The sequence below is a fragment of the Oncorhynchus mykiss genome, chromosome 25 (assembly GCF_013265735.2).
Source record: "Oncorhynchus mykiss isolate Arlee chromosome 25, USDA_OmykA_1.1, whole genome shotgun sequence".
Lineage (NCBI taxonomy): Eukaryota > Metazoa > Chordata > Actinopteri > Salmoniformes > Salmonidae > Oncorhynchus > Oncorhynchus mykiss.
Window position 1 is genome coordinate 10607614 of NC_048589.1, and position 23672 is coordinate 10631285.

Below are 23672 nucleotides of genomic sequence, written 5' to 3' on the forward strand. Positions count from 1 at the left end.
AGATAGATATTTGAAAGTGTTTTCATTGAGTCGTTTCCAGATGACAAAGTCATAATCGTTTTAATGTGACGTGCCCAAAATGTAAACGGTGTACAGTTTTATGTTAATTTGATGTGTTTTAGATTTTTAAGAAATGGTTTTATTATTTCTGAGCCATAACATGCATTACTTTTATTTAATTATTGCAGTCCTCCTGGTTTAGCATTAATGTGCACTGAAATGTATTGGTACCACTAGGTGGAGCCAGCAGATCTGTTGGTTGGTGGCCTTGACACTGGTGATTGTGATCTTACTTCCTCATTCTATATGAGAAAACGTATTGTCTCATAAGTTCTCCTGTTTTACAGGTTTGTAATGTATAACTATACAAAATATACCTCGAAAATAGTAAGATAACATGTTTTGCTATCTGTTTAAAATCAAATTTTATTGGTCACATACACATATTTAGCAGATGTTATTGCGGGTGTAGCGAAATGCTTGTGCTTAGGAGCTAGAAGCAGAGCTGCCATGTCTGTCGGCATCATCTTGGTACATTTTGGAGTAGTTTTTGTTGAAGCTATAAAATGCTAAGTCTCCCCATTGTAAGTAATAAGTCATGCTAGGTTGAAAGGATTTAACATGGAGGTTAACCATTTAAAGTTGTAAAAGTACATTTTTTTAAGCTCCGGTTCTCTTTTTTTTTATTAAATGAAGACTCAGGAAACATATTATCTGGGACCTGTAACATATTTTTGGGGGCTCGTCCGGGATTGGCGTCACCTGCTGGTTGGGACCTGATCCAGCGATCTATGACATCTGGCACTAAGCAGAAGCTGTGTTCCAGAACATCAGAGTGAGAGTTGAGGCTGTAATCAGACATCTGGGACTGTGTGAGGGATAAAAGAAGAGGTTGCCATGTCAGACAACAGGAGGAAGAGCCCTAGTGTGGGACATCAGGAAGTGCCTGCGCGTTCTATCGGGCTAAAGAACTCTTGAAGGGCGCCAACACCGTGGGTCAGATACTAGACAAAGAGCCATCAGAGCTTGAAGTGGGTAATGAGGAGGATTTTGATTTTGTCAATACTTTTATATATAGTAAGCCTTTGCTTGAGTCCAAGGATATGGGGATGGTTGAATTGTTAGGTTTGAAAGATTCCATTGACTTATCGGCGTCACCTGCTGGTTGGGACCTGATCCAGCGATCTATGACATCTGGCACTAAGCAGAAGCTGTGTTCCAGAACATCAGAGTGAGAGTTGAGGCTGTAATCAGACATCTGGGACTGTGTGAGGGATAAAAGAAGAGGTTGCCATGTCAGACAACAGGAGGAAGAGCCCTAGTGTGGGACATCAGGAAGTGCCTGCGCGTTCTATCGGGCTAAAGAACTCTTGAAGGGCGCCAACACCGTGGGTCAGATACTAGACAAAGAGCCATCAGAGCTTGAAGTGGGTAATGAGGAGGATTTTGATTTTGTCAATACTTTTATATATAGTAAGCCTTTGCTTGAGTCCAAGGATATGGGGATGGTTGAATTGTTAGGTTTGAAAGATTCCATTGACTTATCTAGGCCCTAAGGGTAACTGTTGCACCACCTGCGAGCACAGAGGTTAATGTCGAGTCACACAACACACTCTCTCTATCCACTGATGCAGCTAATGTAACCACAGCTAATGTAGCCCATGACATACCACACACAGAGAACCAGAGGTTACTCTCAGTCTATGAGGAGCTAGGTAAGAAACTTCCCTAATGTAAACTTACTCCTACACTACAGCTTATTGAGACCCGACACGCAGAACCACACAGTAATCTACCACACAGTAGTAGTCAATCCGAATCTGTATCACACCAGACACATGACAAAGTGGTCTTCCGAAGAGGTCTCTCCTACCTCCACTGGAGGGAATTCAAAATACAGGGGGGTCAAATAGGTGACAATGCGTCCAACATAAGCTACAACAATATTCTCCAACAAGAAGGTGCCTAGGAGGACTTCAGTGATCCATAGATAGTCAGAAGGATAATAAAGCCAGGGAACTTAAAGGACATGCTCATAACTAAGGATGACATCACAGTGGCTGAGCTGAAAGGGTTTCTCCAGTCTCGTATGGGTGAAAGTAATAGCACATAACTATTCCAGGAGCTGATATGCACCAAACAAAACAAGCATGAGACGCCACAACCGTTCCTCTGCCGAGTTATAGGGTTAAAACAAAGAACCCTGTTCACGTCAAAACAAGCCAATGCTGACATAAAGGACAGCTCAGATACAGTCCAAGGTGTATTCCTACCAAGGACTAGGGAAAAGACATGGTGATGTTGCAGGGAGCTGAAACCTCTCCTCTCGGACAACCAACTAAGTGATCAAGCTATACTGAGCTATACTGAGTCCGCTGCTTGGATTCAATGTGATTAAAGAACTGGTTAAAGGGCAACAAGATCCAAGTCATGCCAACCCTTGTCAATCTGATCAGTGGGGCTATGGTTATTCAAGATGACAAAGGTAAGACCACAATAATAGTCCACAATAATGTCCTCTGTCTTGATCACGTTGAGGGAGAGGTTGTTGCCCTACACCACACGGTCAGGTCTCTGACCTCCTCCCTATAGGCTGTCTCATCTTTGTTGGTGATCAGGCCTACCACTGTTGTGTCATCAGCAAACTTAATGATGGTGTTGGAGTCATGCCTGGCCGTGCAGTCATGAGTGTTCAGGGAGTATAGGAGGGGACTGAGCACACAAACCCTTGAGGGGGCCCAGTGGTGAGGATCAGCGTGGTGGATGTGTTGTTACCTACCCTTACCACCTGGGGCGGCCCGTCAGGAAGTCCAGGATCCAGTTGCGGAGGGAGGTGTTTAGTCCCAGGGTCCTTAGCTTAGTGATGAGCTTTGAGGGCACTATGGTGTTGAACGCTGAGCTGTAGTCAATGAATAGCATTCTCACATAGGTGTTCCTTTTGTCCAGGTGGGAAAGGGCAGTGTGGAGTGCCATAGAGATTGCATCATCTGTGGATCTGTTGGGACGGTATGCAAATTGGAGTGGGTCCAGGGTTTCTGGGATCATGGTGTTGATGTGAGCCATTACCAGCCTTTCAAAGAATTTCATGGCTACAGACGTGAGTGCTACTGGCTGGTAGTCATTTAGGCAGGTTACCTTAGTGTTCTTGGGCACAGGGACTATGGTGGTCTGCTTGAAACATGTTGGTATTACAGACTCAGACAGGGAGAGGTTAAAAATATCAGTGAAGACACTAGCCAGTCTGTCAGCGCATGCTTGGAGTACACGTCCTGGTAATCCATCTGGCCCAGCGGCCTTGGGAATGTTGACCTGTTTAAATGTCGTACTCACATCGGCGCAGAGAGCGTGATCACACAGTCGTCCACAACAGCTGATGCTTTCATGCATGTCTCACTGTTACTTTCCTCGAAGCGAGCATAGAAGTTAATTAGTTCATCTGGTAGGCTTGTGTCACTGGGCAGCTCTAGGCTGTGCTTCCCTTTGTAGTCTGTGATAGTTTGCAAGCCCTGCCACATCCGACGGGCGTCTTAGTCGGTATGGTATGATTCGATCTTAGTCCTGTATTAATGCTTTGCCTGTTTGATGGTTCGTCGGAGGGCATAGCGGGATTTCTTATAAACTTCCGGGTTAGAGTCCCGCTCCTTGAAAGCGGCAGCTCTACCCTTTAGCGCAGTGCGAATGTTGCTTGTAATCCATGGCTTCTGGTTGGGGTATGTATGTACAGTCACTGTGGGGATGACGTTTTTGATGCACTTATTGATAAAACCAATGACTGATGTGGTGTACTCCTCAATGCCATCAGAAGAATCACGGAATATATTCCAGTCTGTGATAGCAAAACAGTCCTGTAGTTTAGCATCTGCTTCATCTGACCACTTTAGTGAGTCACTGGTGCTTCCTGCTTTAATTTTTGCTTGTAGGCAGGAATCAGGAGGATGTAGTTATGGTCAGATTTGCCAAATGGAGGGTGAGGGAAAGCTTTGTACGCGTCTCTGTGTGTAGAGTAAAGGAGGTCTAGAATTGTTTTCCCTCTGGCTGCACATTTAACATGCTGACAGAAATTAGGTAAAACTGATTTAAGTTTCCCTGCATTAATGTCCCCGGCCACTAGGAGCGCCGCCTCTGGATGATCGTTTTCCTCTTTGCTTATGGCGGAATACAGCACATTGAGTGCGGTTTTAGTGCCAGCCTCGATCTGTAGTGGTATGTAGACAACTACGAAAAATACAGATGAAAACTCTCTCGGTAGATAGTGTGGTCTACAGCTTATAATGAGATACTCTACCTCAGGCGAGCAAAAAATTGAGACTTCCTTAGATATCGTGCAATAGCTATTGTTTACAAATATGCACAGGCCCCCCTGTATGTTCTTAATGTCGTCGTTCAGCCACAACTCGGTGAAACATAAGATGTTACAGTTTTACTTTGAAACACTTACCTTGAGTCAGAGAAATCCAGTTCATGAGAGATTCAGTCAAGTACATATACCTATAAGAGAAGAACAAAGACAATTAAGACAACACGAAGACTAATACCTACCTTATCCAGTCTAGCCAGAGACATAGGGTGAATGGGAAGCAAGACCCTTGACCCCCTCCTGTAGATGACACTCACACTGATATTGATAGCAGACGATCTAACAGAGAGAAAAGGCCCAGACAAATGTTCACTTACTAGACATTAGGCCAGCCTTCACTACAGCCACACTCTACAGTCAACACAGTTGGAGCCTACAGTACACATTATGCAGAAGCATGGTGGACACCTTACCACATCCCACCAACATACCAAGTCACACCCTACACACCACACATATCTTACACACCACACACATACTCACCTTTCACATATCCTACTTATGTGTACTGAGTTAAGAAGGTTTTCCACCACTTATTTTCCACCATAATTTGCAAATACATTCATTAAAAATCCTACAATGTGATTTTCTGGATTTTTTCCCTCATTTTGTCTGTCATAGTTGAAGTGTACCTATGATGAAAATTACAGGGCTCTCATATTTTTAAGTGGGAGAACTTGCACAATTGGTGGCTGACTAAATACTTTTTTGCCCCACTGTACATTCCTGTTAGTGAGCATTTCTCATTTGACAAGATAATCCATCGACCTGATAGTTCTGAGGAGTATTTCTGTCTGTAATAAAGCCCTATTGTCTGGGTTTTTGTTTTTCAATTAATTTATTTAAATTGACTGATTTCCTTCAATGAACCATAACTCAGTAAAATCTTAGAAATTGTTCCATGTTGCGTTTATGTTTTTGTTCAGTATATTATTTGTGAGCCATGACTTTTATTACTTTTATTAAATTATTGGAGTCCTCTAGGTTAATATGCACTGAAATGTATTGGTAACACTAGGTGGAGGCAGCAGAACTGTTGGTTGGTGGCCTTGACACTGGTGATCGTGACCTCATTCCTCATTCCTCATTCTATTGAGAACTTTTTTTCTGAAACCAGACAAATTTCTCATCTCATATTTTCTCTTGTTTTACAAGTTTGTAATGTACAACTATACAAAATATACCTCAAAATAGTAAGATAACATGTTTCATGGGTTGTGTGATGTTTAAGACAGTTGTTTTTGTCGAAGCTAGAAAATGCTAAGTGACTCCATTATAAGTAATGACGTCATGCTAGGTGGAAACAATTTAACATGGAGGCGAACCTAACAAAATGGCATCACAGACTTTTAAGTTGTAAAAGTACATTTATAAGCTCTTGATGACTTTATTTTATTAAATGAAGGCTCAGGAAACATTTAATCTGTTTTCCTGGTCTCAACCCTGGGACCAGTAACATTAATTAATAGTATATTTATTTATATAGCGCTTTTCATTACAAGTAGAATTTCAAAGTCCCTCTGAAAACAAAATAAACAAAGAACTATTTAACAAAACAATTGTAGGGATCTAGCAGTTCTTGAGCGATGGTCTTCCACAGCTTTATATGATAGGCAGCTTGAAAAGGTTGTATCTTAAGAGGAGGCAGCATAGATGATACAGCCAGGCAGGGAGGTAGAGATATCTGACAGTTAGGACACAGAGCTCAGGGCACCTCGTCGTCTTCGATAGTCACAACTCTTCCTCCTCCGTAAGTATGCTGGATCGTCCACTATTGAAATGAAGCACCCACCTGGGTGATGCTTCGGCGACTGTAAAAGCACCACTAAGACCAACACACTCAGCAGTGGTCCAACAAATCACCTCACGCTTCAGTCCACTTCCCTCTAGAAACTGGGGCAGGGGGGCCAAAAAGCCGATGCTGTTGATCTGGTGTTGCTGCCTCATTCAAATCATATTAGCAAGCAAGGTAGCTAGCTAGCCAAATACAAACTGAATTGTCATAATCAGTCCTGCAATTCTGTGGGCCACCACAGGATATTTCAGTTCATCTAGTTATCAAGTTATGAAAAACAAAAAAAGTTGATAAAAAATGTTATAAAAACACTAAAAAATAAAATATTTACAGAGCTCTCTGCCTAGGCTACCTCATGGCGCCATGGCAATCTCTTTTAATCTCCTTTTGTTATCTCTAAACCATGGTCTGAATCAATGTTCCAATCCATTAATCTCTCAGCCTTATCTGGACAGCTAATGACGTGGCCTTGGTTCATCTAGCCAGAGAAGAAAAATCCAACCACAATGATTCACAACCTTTAAGTAGGTTAGAGTCAATCAAATCATCCCATTGGGATGTAGTTATTACAGTCCCAACATAGCCATTGATGGAGATTTCTATATGGCTCACAGTCCCAAGGCTTTAATTAAGACCATTCATCACCAATTCAAGTAGTTGTGTTTTCCTGTTTGTGTGTGTTTGTCACTTGCTGCACTGTGCATCGTTAGGAAATATTTTTGTTTAGAACAAACACACACGCACATACACTCCCCCCATTTCCCAGCACTTCCACCACCACCGTCACAAACTCATCATCTTGACCTTTTTTTACTTCACCCACAGACAAGGTAAATACAATTCTTATGTTGCACTCAAGACCTAATGACTGTACTACTCTAGCCACTTAGCTGTCCAATGTCCAGCCAGATTGAGCTGGTGTGTCCATTTGTCCTGTGACGAACTGGTGGCTGGCGCCACCCTGGAGTGCATCAGAATCACAGGTCCTCTCCTGTACAACAAAAAGCAGCTCATTTAGATGGTCTTAGTTCCTGTGGACTCCACTGATGCTCGGTCCAAATCATTGTCTTACGTCAGGAGGCATCACTCCTACCAGACACTAGTCCTTCGAGCAAATTAAATACTGCACAATTGAAACACTTGCCCCGCAATCCCTCCTTCTCCCAAAGCACATGTAAATATTTAACTATAAATTGTGGCTTCCTGTATTATATACTGAACAGAAATATAAATGACGCATGTAAAGTGTTGGTCCAAAATGTTATGAGCTGAAATAAAAGATCCCAGAAATGTTTGATATGCACAAAAAGCTTATTTCTCTTACAATTTGCGAAAAAAAAAATGTGTTTACATTCCTGTCAGTGAGCATTTGTCCATTGCCAAGATAATCCATCCATCTGACAGGTGTGGCATATCAAGAAGCTGATTTAACAGAATGTCTACCAGAGCTGTTGCCATGAAATTCAATGTTCATTTCTATACCTGAAGCCGACTCCAATTGTCCCAGTTCTTCCATTGGCCTACATACTCAGACATGTCACCCATTGAGCATGTTTGGGATGCTCTGGATCAACGCATACTACAGCGTGTTCAAGTTCCTGCCAATATTCAGCAACTTCACACAGCCATTGGAGAGTAGTGGGACAACATTCCACAGGCCACAATCAACAGCCTGATCAACTCAATGCGAAGGAGATTTCACGCTGCATGAGGTAAATAGTGGTCACACCAGATACTGACTGGTTTCCTGATCCATGCCCCTACCTTTAAAAAAAATGTATCTGTGACCAATAGATGCATATCTGTATTCCCAGTCGTGTGGCATCCATAAATTAGGGACTAATGAATGTATTTCAATGAACTGATTTCCTTATCTGAACTGTAACTCAGTAAAATCGTTGAAATAGTTGTATGTTGTGTTTATATTTTGTTCTGTATAGTTATGCTAAAACATTTATTCTATTCTACTGAGCCATTTACTTTGCTTGTATTCTAATCGTATATTATTTCTTGTTGTTGTTGCATTGTCGAGAAGAAACCTGCAAGTAAGCATTTCGTTGGACGGTGTATACCAGTACACACGACTAATAAAACTTCAAATTTGATCTGGACGTATGACAATGTTGTTCAAATACTATTTTCTATTGATATGATATTCTATTGCTTTTTAAAACCCTGGAAAACATTTCAATGGTGGACCTGGGTGTGTGAGGTCAGTGTAGTGATGTGGGATATTATAGAGGAGGACACTTGGAGTTGGAGTGGTTGGTGTGACAGCCTACTGTACACTTCAATAGTGGACACGTGTGGCGCTGTTACCTCGTCTTTGAATCTGCTGCAACACCCCTCACAGGTCAAAGACCTCCCGTTTCTGCAGTGGGTACACTTCTCTCACAACACGTGTCACTGAAGGAATTGACATCATGGGCTGCCTGCAAATTGACATGACCATAGAAATAGACTATAGAACGAGCCTCCCCATTCAAGTCCATGAGGATTCTATTTCTATTGACATGAAAACAAGTTCTAGTGTAAAAAACATGGAGAATTCTAGAGTCTGAGACTCTATTTAGGCTATTTGTTTTTTTCTAACTTTAAGATCTGTTAGTCTGCACCTTACATTGAGTTCATTACCTTAGGGTCCAATTAAACAGTCCAGGCCAACCAATCACTGCCTATTTCCTGACCCTTCTTCTGACCTCACTAACCACTAAACTTTAGCTCGGTGTTAGGTTACATAAAACTTCACAAGATACAAGCAGAGTATAATTTCCCTTCCGTCTACAAGGCAAACAACCCAATCAGCAAAAAGACTTCACTGAATGAAATTGTATTGGTCACATACACAGGGTTAGCAGATGTTATTGCGAGTGTTGTGAAATGCTTGTGCTTCTAGTTCTGACAGTGCAGCAATGTCTAACAAGCAATCTAACAATTCCTCAACAACAACCTAATACACACAAATCTAAGTAAAGGAATGGAATAAGAATATGTACATATAAACATATGGATGAGCAATGACCAAGGGGCATAAGCAAGATGCAATAGATGGTATAAAATACAGAATATACAGTTGAAGTCGGAAGTTTACATACACGCAGGTTGGAGTCATTAAAACTCGTTTTTCAACCACTCCACAAATTTCTTGTTAACAAACTATAGTTTTGGCAAGTCGGTTAGGACATCTACTTTGTACATGACACAAGTCATTTTAAAACAACAATTGTTTACAGACAGATTATTTCACTTATAATTCACTGCATCACAATTCCAGTGGGTCAGAAGTTTACATGAACTAAGTTGACTGTGCCTTTAAACAGCTTGGAACATTCCAGAAAATGATGCCATGGCTTTAGAAGCTTCTGATAGGCTAATTGACATCATTTGAGTCAATTGGAGGTGTACCTGTGGATGTATTTCAAGGCCTACCTTCAAACTCAGTGCTTCTTTGCTTTACATCATGGGAAAATCAAAAGAAATCAGCCAAGACCTCAGAAAAAAATTGTATACCTCCACAAGTCTGGTTCATCCTTGGGAGCAATTTCAAAACTCCTGAAGGTACCACGTTCATCCATACAAACAATAGTATGCAAGTATAAACACCATGGGACCACGCAGCCATCATACCTCTCAGGAAGGAGACGCGTTCTGTCTCCTAGAGATGAACGTACTTTGGTGCGAAAAGTGCAAATCAATCCCAGAACAACAACAAAGGACCTTGTGGAGATGCTGGAGAAAACAAGTACCCACAGTAAAACGAGTCCTTGCAAGCCAAAGAACATCATTCCAACCGTGAAGAACAGGAGTGGCAGCATCATGTTGTGGGGGTGCTTTGCTGCAGGAGGGACTGGTGCACTTCACAAAACAGATAGCATCATGAGGTAGGAAAAGGATGTGTATATGTTGAAGCAACATCTCAAGACATCAGTCAGGAAGTTAAGGCTTGGTTGCAAATGGGTCTTCCAAGTGGACAATGACCCCAAGCATACTTCCAAAGTTGTGGCAAAATGACTTAAGGACAACAAAGTCAAGGTATTTGAGTGGCCATCACAAGGCACTGACCTCATTCCTATAGAAAATTTGTGGGCAGAACTGAAAAGCGTGTGCGAGCAAGGAGTCCTACAAACTTGACTCAGTTACACCAGCTTTGTCAGGAGGAATGGGCCAAAATTCACCCAACTTATTGTGGGAAGCTTGTGGAAGGCTACCTGAAACGTTTTCTTTCTCACTAACAGGGAAGCAAACAGATTTGTGCACAAAATTTGAGAGTAATAAGCTTTTTGTGCTTATGGAACATTTCGGAGATCTTTTATGACAGCTCCTGAAACATGAAACCAACACTTACATGTTGCGTTTATATTTTAGTTCCGTGTACATATTTTTGGGATTGAAAATATGTATTTTTCAACATCTCGTGCTCACTGGGAAGGTACATGCAAGGTACACTGGTTCACAGGAGAGAATTAATAGCAAAGAGAAGTCAGTGTGTCATAAAAATGTGCTTTCTTATCACCAAGAAAAGGATCCAAACATACTATATGTGAGAGCACTGTAAAAGTACATGGCTAAATGGAACCTAATCTGAAAAGTCCATTTTCATTCATTTCAGAACTAAACGCCAGTGTATTTCTGGACTGTGTGTGAATCTCCTGTGTTGCTGATGATGCATCATGTTTAGCCACATCAAGCAAACAGAGCCTCTCTAAAATGGCTTCTAAATATGGGTGTGAAGGTATTGCCTCTGTTTACCCACAATTACATCCCTTTGCCCACAAATTCCTTTGTTACAGTCTTCAATTTACCCACAACGACTACAACGTTATGTGCTATAGGCTTACGGCACTAGGCTATACCAAGGTTCCCCAACTGGCAGCCCGAATTTGGCCTGCAGGTGTTTTTATTTGGCCCCCCAAGTTTACTAAGCAAACAATATACAGTACCAGTCAAAAGTTTGGACACAGCTACTCATTCAAGGGTTTTCCTTTATTTTTACTATTTTCTACACTGTAGAATAATAGTGAAGACATCAAAACTATGAAATAACACATATGGAATCATGTAGTAACCCTAAAAGTGTTAAACAAATCAAAATATATGTTATATTTGAGATTATTCAAAGTAGTCACCCTTTGCCTTGATGACAGCTTTGCACACTCTTGGCATTCTCTCAACCTGCTTCACCTGGAATGCTTTTCCAGCAGTCTTGAAGGAGTTCCCACATATGCTGAGCACTTGTTTACCGCTTTTTCTTCACTCTGCGGTCCAACTCATCCCAAACCATCTCAATTGGGTTGAGGTCAGGTGATTGTGGAGTTCAGGTCATCTGATGCAGCACTCCATAACTCTTCTTGGTCAAATAGGCCTTACACAGCCTGGTGGTGTGTTGGGTCATTGTCCTGTTGAAAAACAAAACGCAAACCAGATGGGATGGCGTATTGCTGCAGAATGCTGTGGTAACCATGCAGGTTAAGTGTGCCTTGAATTCTAAATAAATGACTGACAGTGTCACCAGCAAAGCACCCCCACACTATTACACCTCCTCCTCCTCCATGCTTCACGGTGGGATCCACACATGCAGAGATCATCCGTTCACCTACTCTGCGTCTCACAAAGACACGGCGGTTGGAACCAAAAATCTCAAATTTGGACTCATCAGACCAAAGGACAGATTTTACATGGGTCTAATGTCCATTGCTCGTGTTTCAAGCAAGTCTCATCTTCATATTGCTGTCCTTTAGTAGTGGTTTCTTTGCTGCAATTTGACCATTAAGGCCTATTTCACGCAGTCTCCTCTGAACAGTTGATGTGTCTGTTACTTGAACTCTGTGAAGCATTTATTTGGGCTGCAATTTCTGAGGCTGGGAACTCTAATGAACTTATCCTCTGCAGCAGAGGTAACTCTGATTCTTCCTTTCTTGTGGCAGTCCTCATGAGAGCCAGTTTCGTTATTGCACTTGATGATTTTTGAAAATACACTTGAAGAAACTTTCAAAGTTCTTGAAATGTTCCTGATTGACTGACCTTCATGTCTTAAAGTAATGATGGACTGTCGTTTCTCTTCACTTATTTGAGCTGTTCTTGCCATAATATGGACTTGGTCTTTTACCAAATAGGGCTATCTTCCTTATACCAACCCTACCTCATCACAAAACAACTGATTGGCTCACACACATGAAGGAAAGAAATACCACAAACTAACTTTTAACAAGATAGGGGTGGTATAAGGAAAAAGGAATACGAATATATAAATATATGGATGAGCAATGTCAGAGCGGCATAGGCTAAGATGCAATTGGAAAGTATAGAATACGGTATATACTGTACATATGAGATTAGTAATGCAAGATATGTAAATATTATTAAAGTGGCATTATTAAAGTGACTAGTGTTCCATTTATTTAAGTGGCCAATGATTTCAAGTATGTCTCTAGGCAGCAGCCTCTCTGTGCTAGTGATGGCTGTTTAACAGTCTGAAGGCCTTGAGATATAACTGTTTTTCACTCTCTCAGTACCAGCTTTAAAGCACCTGTACTGACCTCACCTTCTGGATGATAGCAGAGTGAACAGGCAGTGGCTCGGGTGGTTGTTGTCCTTGGTTATCTTGATGTCCTTAACCTGTGACATTGGGTGCTGTAGGTGTCAGAGGGCAGGTAGTTTGCCCCCGGTGATGCAGACCGCACCACCCTCTGGAGAGCCCTGTGGTTGTCTGAGTGAGAATGAATAACAAAGCAATGATAGCTGGCTAACCACCAATCTAGATATTGTTAGTTGACATGGCTAATTGAGTGACAGTTGGTGTCTGATAAAAAACTGATGGTGCACAAGCAAATTTGAAATTGCACCTGGTGCATTCTACTATACAGTGGGGCAAAAAAGTATTTAGTCAGCCACCAATTGTGCAAATTCTCCCACTTAAAAAGATGAGAGAGGCCTGTAATTTTCATCATAGATACACTTCAACTATGACAGACAAAATTAGAAAATAAATCCAGAAAATCACATTGTAGGATTTTTTATGAATTTATTTGCAAATTATGGTGGAAAATAAGTATTTGGTCACCTACAAACAAAGCCTACCATCAGCAAGGGCATTGAAGATGAAACTTGGCTGGGTCTTTCAGCATGACAATGATCCCAAACACACCGCCCGGGCAACGAAGGAGTGGCTTCGTAAGAAGCATTTCAAGGTCCTGGAGTGGCCCAGCCAGTCTCCAGATCTCAACCTGATAGAAAATCTTTGGAGGGAGTTGAAAGTCCGTGTTGCCCAGCAACAGCCCCAAAACATCACTGCTCTAGAGGAGATCTGCATGGAGGAATGGGCCAAAATACCAGCAACAGTGTGTGAAAACCTTGTGAAGACTTACAGAAAACATTTGACCTCTGTCATTGCCAACAAAGGGTATATAACAAAGTATTGAGATAAACTTTTGTTATTGACCAAATACTTATTTTCCACCATAATTTGCAAATAAATTCATTAAAAATCCTACAATGTGATTTTCTGGATTTATTTTCCTAATTTTGTCTGTCATAGTTGAAGTGTACCTATGATGAAAATTTCAGGCCTCTCTCTCATCTTTTTAAGTGGGAGAACTTGCACAATTGGAGGCTGACTAAATACTTTTTTGCCCCACTGTACTTATTCTCATTATTAAGTTGATACACCGACTGAGTTATTTTTTTGTTGTTTGTTCTGAGCCCCCTAAGCCACCGCTTATGCCGGCCCTGAGAGGAGGCCCAACATACACAGGCGTGGGCAAACACATAATTGCTTGCATACCCACGCTACGCACACACTCACAGGGTCGAGTATACACACATTTGCGTGTGTGTACACACACACACACCATGATAGGCAGATAGATGTATGAGGGCACTGGCCCTTTATGAGGACAGACACTTAGACAAGACAAATGTTTGAAGGGGGATGAATCAAAACAAGACATGTATAATTGAGTTATATTGCTGATATGGTGGATGACGAGAATGAGTCATAAGGCCATTGATTTGCAATTAGAGGACAAACAGAACCCATGAAACACACCAAAATTAGAACAAGGCACACTAATCAGGATACAGAAGAGGCTTTACCACTGTATGCACCAATCACGGTACAGAATTTCAGTTTCAACAAAATAAGCTTTGAGAGATTTCCCCATTACACTTTCAGTGTAATAAATATTTCTAGGGCAGTACAGTATCAATGTTCTTTTGAAATCTAGGCCAGATATCCTTGTGCTATCCTTGGTCCTCTGTAGCTCAGTTGGTAGAGCATGGCGTATAATAGGTTTGATTCCCGGGACAGGCCGTATGTTAAAAAATAAAAACATTTAAAAAAAGTAAATGCTAAATGGCATATAAATGGCATATATTATCATATTATGTTACCTACCTCTCCCTGGAGTGAGACTCTTGCTTGGGTGGTGAGAGATGCAAAGTGAAAATAGTCCATGGCCTAGTTCAAATACATTTCAAAACCAAGCTGACAATGTTGGATAGGTGAAAAGGGATACAACGGGCCAGGTCAATGATTACCTTGAAGGGGCAGAAGGAAGGGCCCATCTTGAAAGTGCTAGTATTTTCAACACCTTTCATAATGAACAGCTCCTAACCAACCAGTCCAGAAATATGGAGAGCTCTTAACCAAATCAAATCAAATGTTTTTATATAAAATTGTATTTGATATATAGCCCTTCTTACATCAGCTGATATCTCAAAGTGCTGTACAGAATCCCAGCCTAAAACCCCAAACAGCAAGCAATGCAGGTGTAGAGGCACGGTGGCTAGGAAAAACTCCCTAGAAAGGCCAAAACCTAGGAAGAAACCTAGAGAGGAACCAGGCTATGAGGGGCATCCTCTTCTGGCGTAGCAGAAATGGACCAACAAGCATTTGTTTTCACTCTTTGATCCTTGGTTGATAGCTTGTAACATTATTCCATATATTCCAAATCAGAGCGCATCATGACCTGCATGAATGTTAAACAGTAGGCATAGATAGATACAGTTGAAGTCGGAAGTTTACAAACACTTAGGTTGGAGTCATTAAAACTCGTTTTTCAACAACTCCACAAATTTCTTGTTAACAAACTATAGTTTTGGCAAGTCAGTTAGGACATCTACATTGTGCATAACACAATAAATTTTTCTAACAATTGTTTACAGACAGATTATTTCACTTATAATTCACTGTATCACAATTCTAGTGGGTCAGAAGTTTACTAAGTTGATTGTGCATTTAAACAGCTTGGAAAATTCCAAAAAATTATGGCATGGCTTTAGATAGGCTAATTGACATCATTTGCAGGTTTTATTTTATTTATTTTTTACCTTTATTTAACTAGGCAAGTCAGTTAAGAACAAATTTGTATTTTCAATGACGGCCTAGGTACAGTGGGTTGACTGCCCGTTCAGGGGCAGAACGACAGATTTGTACCTTGTCAGCTCAGGGTTTGAACTTGCAACCTTCCAGTTACCAGTCCAACGCTCTAACCACTAGGCTACCCACCATGCTGTACCTATGTATGTATTTCAAGGCCTACCTTCAAACTCAGTGCCTCTTTGCTTGACATCATGGGAAGATCAAAAGAAATAAGCCAAGTTCTCAAAAAATATTGTAGACCTCCACAAGTCTGGTTCATTCTTGGGAGCAATTTCCAAAACCCTGAAGGTACAATGTTCATCTGTACAAACAATAGTATGCAAGTATAAACACCATGGGACCACGCAGCCGTCATACCACTCAGGAAGGAGACGCTTTCTGTCTCCTAGAGATGAACGTACTTTGGTGTGAAAAGCGCAAATCAATCCCAGAACAACAGCAAAGGACCTTGTGAAGATACTGGAGGAAACAGGTACAAACATATCTATATCCAGAGTAAAACGAGTCCTATATCGACATAACCTGAAAGGCCGCTCAGCAAGGAAAAAAAACACTGCTCCAAAACCGTCATAAAAAAAGCCAGATTACGGTGTGCAACTGCACATGGGGACAAAGATCATACTTTTTGGAGAAATGTCCTCTGGTCTGATGAAACAAAAATATAACTGTTTGGCCATTATGATCATTGTTATGTTTGGAGGAAAAAGGGGGGAAGCTTGCATGCCGAAGAAGACCTTCCCAACCGTGAAGCACGGAGGTGGGAGCATCATGTTGTGGGGGTGCTTTGCTACAGGAGGGACTGGTGCACTTCATAAAATAGATGACATCATGAGGACGGAAAATTATGTGGATATATTGAAGCAATATCTCAAGACATCAGTCAGGAAGTTAAAGCTTGGTCGCAAATTGGTCTTCCAAATGGACAATGACCCCAAGCATACTTCCAAAGTTGTGGCAAAATGGCTTAAGGACAACAAAGTCAAGGTATTGGAGTGGCCATCACAAAGCCCTGACCTCAATCCTATAGAAAATCTGTGGGCAGAACTGAAAAAGCGTGTGCGAGCAAGGAGGCCTACAAACCTGACTCCGTTACACCAGCTCTGTCAGGCGGAATGGGCCAACATTCACCCAACTTATTGTGGAAAGCTTGTGGAAGGCTACCCGAGACGTTTGACCCAAGTTAAACAATTTAATGGCAATGCTACCAAATACTAATTGAGTGTATGTAAACTTCTGACCCACTGGGAATGTGATGAAATAAATAAAAGCTGAAGTAAATCCTTCTCTCTACTATTATTCTGACATTTCACATTTTTTAAATAAAGTGGTGATCCTTACTGACCTAAAACAGGGAATTTTTACTAGGATTAAATGTCAAGAATTGTGAAAAACTGAGTTGAAATGTATTTGGCTAAGGTGTATGTAAACTTCTGACTTCAACTGTATATGTTGTCTCTGTAATAGAGTTGAAAACACATATTTTAGATGGTATATTCATATAGTAACGTTAAACTCATATTTTAAATGTAAATTGTCCCATTTTGTGTTACCTTGCAATGTCACGTTCGTCATAAGGATTGGACCAAGGCGCAGCGTGATATGAATACATTTTATTTTTAATGAATCAACAACCAACCAACCAACCAACCAACCAACCAGTAAAGCTATACAAACTAGTGCTGACAGGCAACTAAACATAGACAAGATCCCACAACTAACAATGGGGAAAATGGCTACCTAAATATGATCCCCAATCGATAAACAGCTGTCTCTGATTGGGAACCATATCAGGCCAACATAGACATACAAAAACCCTAGATGACAAAAACTCTAGACATACAACAACTAGAGTACCCACCCTAATCACACCCTGACCTAACCAAAATATATAGAAAAACAGAGGTCAGGGCGTGACATGCAACTCCTGTACATTTTCATATAAGTCAGTGTTGTTGGTTTAGCATCAAGGGAAATCAATAAGGGTCATTTGCAGAGCTAAAATGCTATGATACAGCCTGCTTACAAAAGAGAAAACTATGATAAGCTTTGGTACGGTCGTGTCTTTACTATCATTAATTGAAGACTGATAGTTTTTATCAAAGATTCTCTGTAATTAGTTACTATGTGATCAACTGATTAATCATGTAACTAATTAACTATGAAATCGGGGCACCAAGGAAAAATATTCAGATTACAAAGTTATCATTTCCTAAAATAACTTTTCAGATATTGTATCTGATCAATTAGTCTTTGAATTAATGAATTATTTACTTTACCTCACGTTAGTCTCATTCCAAACGTCGTAAATTGTTGGTTATCTGCACGAACCCAGTCTTCACTATGAGTCATCCATACATCAATTGTCTTAAAACATTTATTTATTACTTACTAAGTAATTCACAGAAATGCATAAACAAACAAACAAAGGTAAATGTAATGATAGGAAAATGTGCCCTAGTGGGCTGAACCGGTATGGCGGATTGTTAGACAAAGGGGAAATGGGGGGGTCGATTAAGAAGTCACTACAGAGTGATAATTATAACAATTAAAATGCTAATCCTTTACACATGAACACTCACGCACTCGGGAACAATTGCAATCAATATATATATTTACGCTCAGTGTGTCGTCTTGATCGCTGGTGAAAAGTCTTTCTTTTGTAGAATTGTCCTTCTCTCTCCCTCTCTCTCGGTTAGAGGGGACAGTTCAAAGTGACATGGGGATGGGGTTGCTATACTCAAAGAGGCCAACGTCATGACAGTACTCTATTACAACTTAATATACAGTATATTAAGTCTACCACTGATTATACAAAGGCATGAGTTACCTGGAAACGTATTGAAACTTGTTTTCATACCAAAAGGGACATTAATAAATTTAGTTAATTAAAGTTTCTAATTGTAGTTAGAACATTTTTGTTTACATGAAGAGAAAAATAATGTATATGCATACAATTAATTATTTTAGCATAATGCGTTGATATGTTTGCAAATGTCTGGGTGGGGACTCGATGATCCATTTGAAATGGAAGTCATGTTTTAAACTCAAAGCTCTCTCTCAGACACACGTACGCATGGACGCACATACAAACGCGCATTCACCTGTGCAACGAAGAACTGTTACTTTTGCCAGCACTCAAAGTGAGAGTGAACTATAACAAGATCATTGTAGTCCCTAGGTGGTTCACGCGAGCGTATGTGTGTATATGTGTGTGCTGAAATACTTTAAGAAAAGAGATGGGGAAACTCCATTTGATACGCATTAACGCCCATTGTGTACGTTGCCCGTTTGTCGTCAATGGGCCACGCGGTGCATTCTGGGTGATCTCCCACAAAGAGTGTACTCCTTCAAGGAGTCAATGGGAGTCAAAAACCCAACATTAGCATGAATTACATGAACAGCGAGATTACACATCTTTTCAGAGATAATGAACTTGTTCTCTGTCATATCGTTTAGCTTTAAAATTGTGACCTTACCTACTTCCAAGGAAAATAGGTATGTTTCTCGACTCATACCCCGACTTTTAGAAGGGATTGCGCGGCAATTGGATTAGCAACTGCGTGATGCAGCATGACAACGAGAACCCAATTGGTCGACAGTCTGCTGGGTGGTTCGTTATACGTTTCTCCATTCATTGTCCATTGAGTTTCCCATCTTCAGTTTTTTTTAAGTATTTCTGGTGTGTGTGTGTGTCCGTGCACCCGAAGCCAATCTTAGTAAGGTAAGGAAATCAAGGGAAATAAATTCTGTTCTATCGTAAGAATACCATTTGTCCCCACTCAGCTATTCTCTCTAGCCTCTGGTCACCCCTATTCACCCTGAGGCCATGCCCCAGTCGCCCTTTACTCTCCGGGGCAGACAAAGGGGTCTGTAGAGGTCTGGAGGTGGACCATATTTCATGGGTGAATAAAAACCAAAGGGTTCATTGCTCTTGTCTCAGGGACATACAGGGCTTGACTGCTTGTTCAATACTAAGGTTACGACAGGCGGTGCTTTGCTGCACAACACAGTGATGAGAATGACATGCCTTGCGAAAGTATTCGGCCCCCTTGAACTTTGCGACCTTTTGCCACATTTCAGGCTTCAAACATAAAGATATAAAACTGTATTTTTTTGTGAAGAATCAACAACAAGTGGGACACAATCATGAAGTGGAACGACATTTATTGGATATTTCAAACTTTTTTAACAAATCAAAAACTGAAAAATTGGGCGTGCAAAATTATTCAGCCCCTTTACTTTCACAAAAAAATACAGTTTTATATCTTTATGTTTGAAGCCTGAAATGTGGCAAAAGGTCGCAAAGTTCAAGGGGGCCGAATACTTTCGCAAGGCACTGTATATGGAGGGAGACGTCAATGATTTGTCTGGAATTACAATGTGTTGAAATATCTATTTTTATGATGGGGATTGCATGATGAATGGCAAGTTCAACCATATTGAACAGCTGGACTATAAAACAGACCATCTGGGTCTGATTCTCTGGAACCACTGGCTGGATGACAGCTGATTCCTTTATGAGTTGCAGACGACAGCTAGATAGTGTCCAGAAACATTCATGTTGTTTATGGATCAAGACATTTAAAAAAAAAAACTTTTTGTGTCTCAGTGCAAAATAGTTTGGGAAACATAACGGAAAATCACCTTTATAAGTAACCAAAACTTGCACAATTGAATGCTTTCAGTTGTACAACTGACTAGCTATACCCCTTTCCCAATTGACCCTATCACTTATATTGATTGTTAGAGGTGGCTAAAGTTACCAGAAGTGTGTAGTGACTGTTTAAAGATATATGAACCTGTCACGACTTCTACCGAAGTCGATGCCTCTCCTTGTTCGGGTGGTGCTCGGCGGTCGACGTCACCACCGTCTTCTAGCCATCATTGATCCATTTTTAATTTTCCATTTGTTTTGTCTCGTCTTCCTAAACACCTGGTTCCAATCCCATTCATTACCTGTTGTGTATTTAACCCTCTGTTTCCCTTCATGTCCTTGTCAGAGATTGTTTGTTGTTCATTTATCGTGTTGTTTGTGCGCGACGGGTAACCGTACCCGTTTTGATTATTGTCATGGTGTTGGAGCTATGTTTTTTAAGTTATTAAACTACTCCATCTCACCGAGTTTGATTCTCCTGCGCCGGACTTCCCTGCCACCTATACACACGTTTATGACAGAACCATGGATTACACTACAAAAAGTGAAATCTAAGCCAGCCTAAATATCTTATATTGATTAATAATTCACTTAAAATGATATTGTTTTACCAAGCTAAATTATTTAAATGTGATGGCAGATAATTTCCCTTATGTTAACATAAAAAAAGGCTTAATACAAGTAATTTATCTTATTTCAAGATATTTTTCAAGATATTTTACCTTAATCGTATTCTCAAAATAAGATCAAATGTTTGTTTTTTTACACAAAGTGAATTATTAATCCAATATAAGATATTTGGCTATCTTAGATTTCACTTTTTTCAGTGTACTCAAGGCATAGACTACTTTCAGGATGAGTAACCATCTCACATTAGGTTGTAAAATACTGAACTCCCCCTTTAATGCTGGATCCACACTATTACACGTTGTGTCCACCACCTACGGTACAAGGACTGTATTATTGTCAAGGACTGTATTAAATTTGTACATAAGTGGCTCATACCACATTGCATCATCAGCAAATACCACTAAACAGACCAAACTCACAGACTAAACTTACAAGGTCCATACTTACGAACTCTTGAGTTAACCCTCTCCTTAAACCTTCAAGAACAACAATAGCAGCTGTTATAATCTATTTTTCCCCATTGGAAAAGCTATCTAGTCCACTTCACGACGTCATGTTTTCCCTAACAAAGCTGACTGTTGTGTGCCTGATGACACATTCTGTAATGTTGACGGTCTCAGAAGAGACACAAAACGCTAAATTAGCAATTAGCTCTCTTTGTGAAGCTGGCAGCAACCACTATTTACACTCCAATTAGTTTTGACAAGGCCTGAGCACAGACATTTTGGTGCTCTACGAAATAACATTTCCTTACAGTCTCACAGTTGTAACTTCTCGTCTCGCAAAGGCCCATAGAAGGATGAAAAGGGGGATGTGTGTGTGTGTGTGTGCGTGCGTCGGTACGCGTGTTCGAACATGTGTCTGCATATGTATGTGTGTGTGTGTGTGTGTGTGTGTGTCAGTCATAATGTCTGCTTTAAAGGCATGCAGTGCAAATTAATCAACGTCGCTAATTAAAGTGTTGAGAGTCATTAACAATTACCTTGGGGGGAAATGACTGCTAGGTCGACAGTTACTTAGAGAGAATGACATGTCTAAAAATACACTTACGTTTCTGTGCGTTGACTTTTTCTTTGGATACAATGCGAACTAGAACAATTATGGTTGAGAAAAGGACTTCCGGTCAGGGAAGAAGTGATATTGATTTCACGTACAGTTTCCGTTGAAAGTGATCCTACAGATGGAGTTGTGAGAAAATCTCAAGCAGCGGCTTGCTTCTGAGAGAATATAGCTACAGTGATATTAACCACACGGGTGAGCATATAGTTTGCAAACTTTCAGTGAACAGATGACCATAGTGGCTATAATCGTCCATCACCTTAGGTTTAATTTGAACAACCAGGGGCGCAACTTTCACTGGGGACGGGGGACATGACCCCCCCACACATTCTAAAATAGCATAGTTGTCCCCCCCCCCCCCCCCCCCAGTTTTCTCATTGTACTGTGACACAAAACGCGGCGCAGGTGTGCGTTAGGACCATGCAGATGCCTCAGAGTGGTCGGGGAGGCTGTTTTCTGGTTTCAGCCGGCTAGATTTACAAGAGAAGTAATTTGATGATGTACCAAACAGCTCTACAGGCTTCACTGTTATGGTGCACATTCAGTACACAACACAATGCTCATCATGTCTTAGCAGGATCAGATGGTGACAGCCAGGGAAAATCAGTCTACGGAGCTCAGGTGAATGTTGCAGTATATTATAACAATTAGTGGATGGCTACAAAGTTCCATCTTGAGTTGATGGGTAGGATACAGTCTGGGATCTGGGAATGATGATCATTTCAATTATTAAACCATTGACTCTTCATGGATAATATACAGTGCCTTGCGAAAGTATTCGGCCCCCTTGAACTTTGCGACCTTTTGCCACATTTCAGGCTTCAAACGTAAAGATATAAAACTGTATTTTTTTGTGAAGAATCAACAACAAGTGGGACACAATCATGAAGTGGAACGACATTTATTGGATATTTCAAACTTTTTTAACAATTCAAAAACTGAAAAATTGGGCGTGCAAAATTATTCAGCCCCTTTACTTTCAGTGCAGCAAACTCTCCAGAAGTTCAGTGAGGATCTCTGAATGATCCAATGTTGACCTAAATGACTAATGATGATAAATACAATCCACCTGTGTGTAATCAAGTCTCCGTATAAATGCACTGCACTGTGATAGTCTCAGAGGTCCGTTAAAAGCGCAGAGAACATCATGAAGAACAAGGAACACACCAGGCAGGTCCGAGATACTGTTGTGAAGAAGTTTAAAGCCGGATTTGGATACAAAAATATTTCCCAAGCTTTAAACATCCCAAGGAGCACTGTAATATTGAAATGGAAGGAGTATCAGACCACTGCAAATCTACCAAGACCTGGCCGTCCCTCTAAACTTTCAGCTCATACAAGGAGAAGACTGATCAGAAATGCAGCCAAGAGGCCCATGATCACTCTGGATGAACTGCAGAGATCTACAGCTGAGGTGGGAGACTCTGTCCATAGGACAACAATCAGTCGTATATTGCACAAATCTGGCCTTTATGGAAGAGTGGCAAGAAGAAAGCCATTTCTTAAAGATATCCATAAAAAGTGTTGTTTAAAGTTTGCCACAAGCCACATGGGAGACACACCAAACATGTGGAAGAAGGTGCTCTGGTCAGATGAAACCAAAATTGAACTTTTTGGCAACAATGCAAAACGTTATGTTTAGCGTAAAAGCAACACACCTGCTTTTCTTCAGCAGGGACAGGGAAGATGGTTAAAATTGATGGGAAGATGGATGGAGCCAAATACAGGACCATTCTGGAAGAAAACCTGATGGAGTCTGCAAAAGGCCTGAGACTGGGACGGAGATTTGTCTTCCAAC

At 40.8% G+C, this 23672-nt stretch overlaps 1 long non-coding RNA gene across 1 annotated transcript in view; it reads left to right on the forward strand.

Annotated features, from left to right (window-relative positions):
- The window catches only part of LOC118944186, a 62969-nt gene that overhangs the window by 1661 nt on the left and 37636 nt on the right, over positions 1-23672 (forward strand). The window lies entirely within an intron of this gene.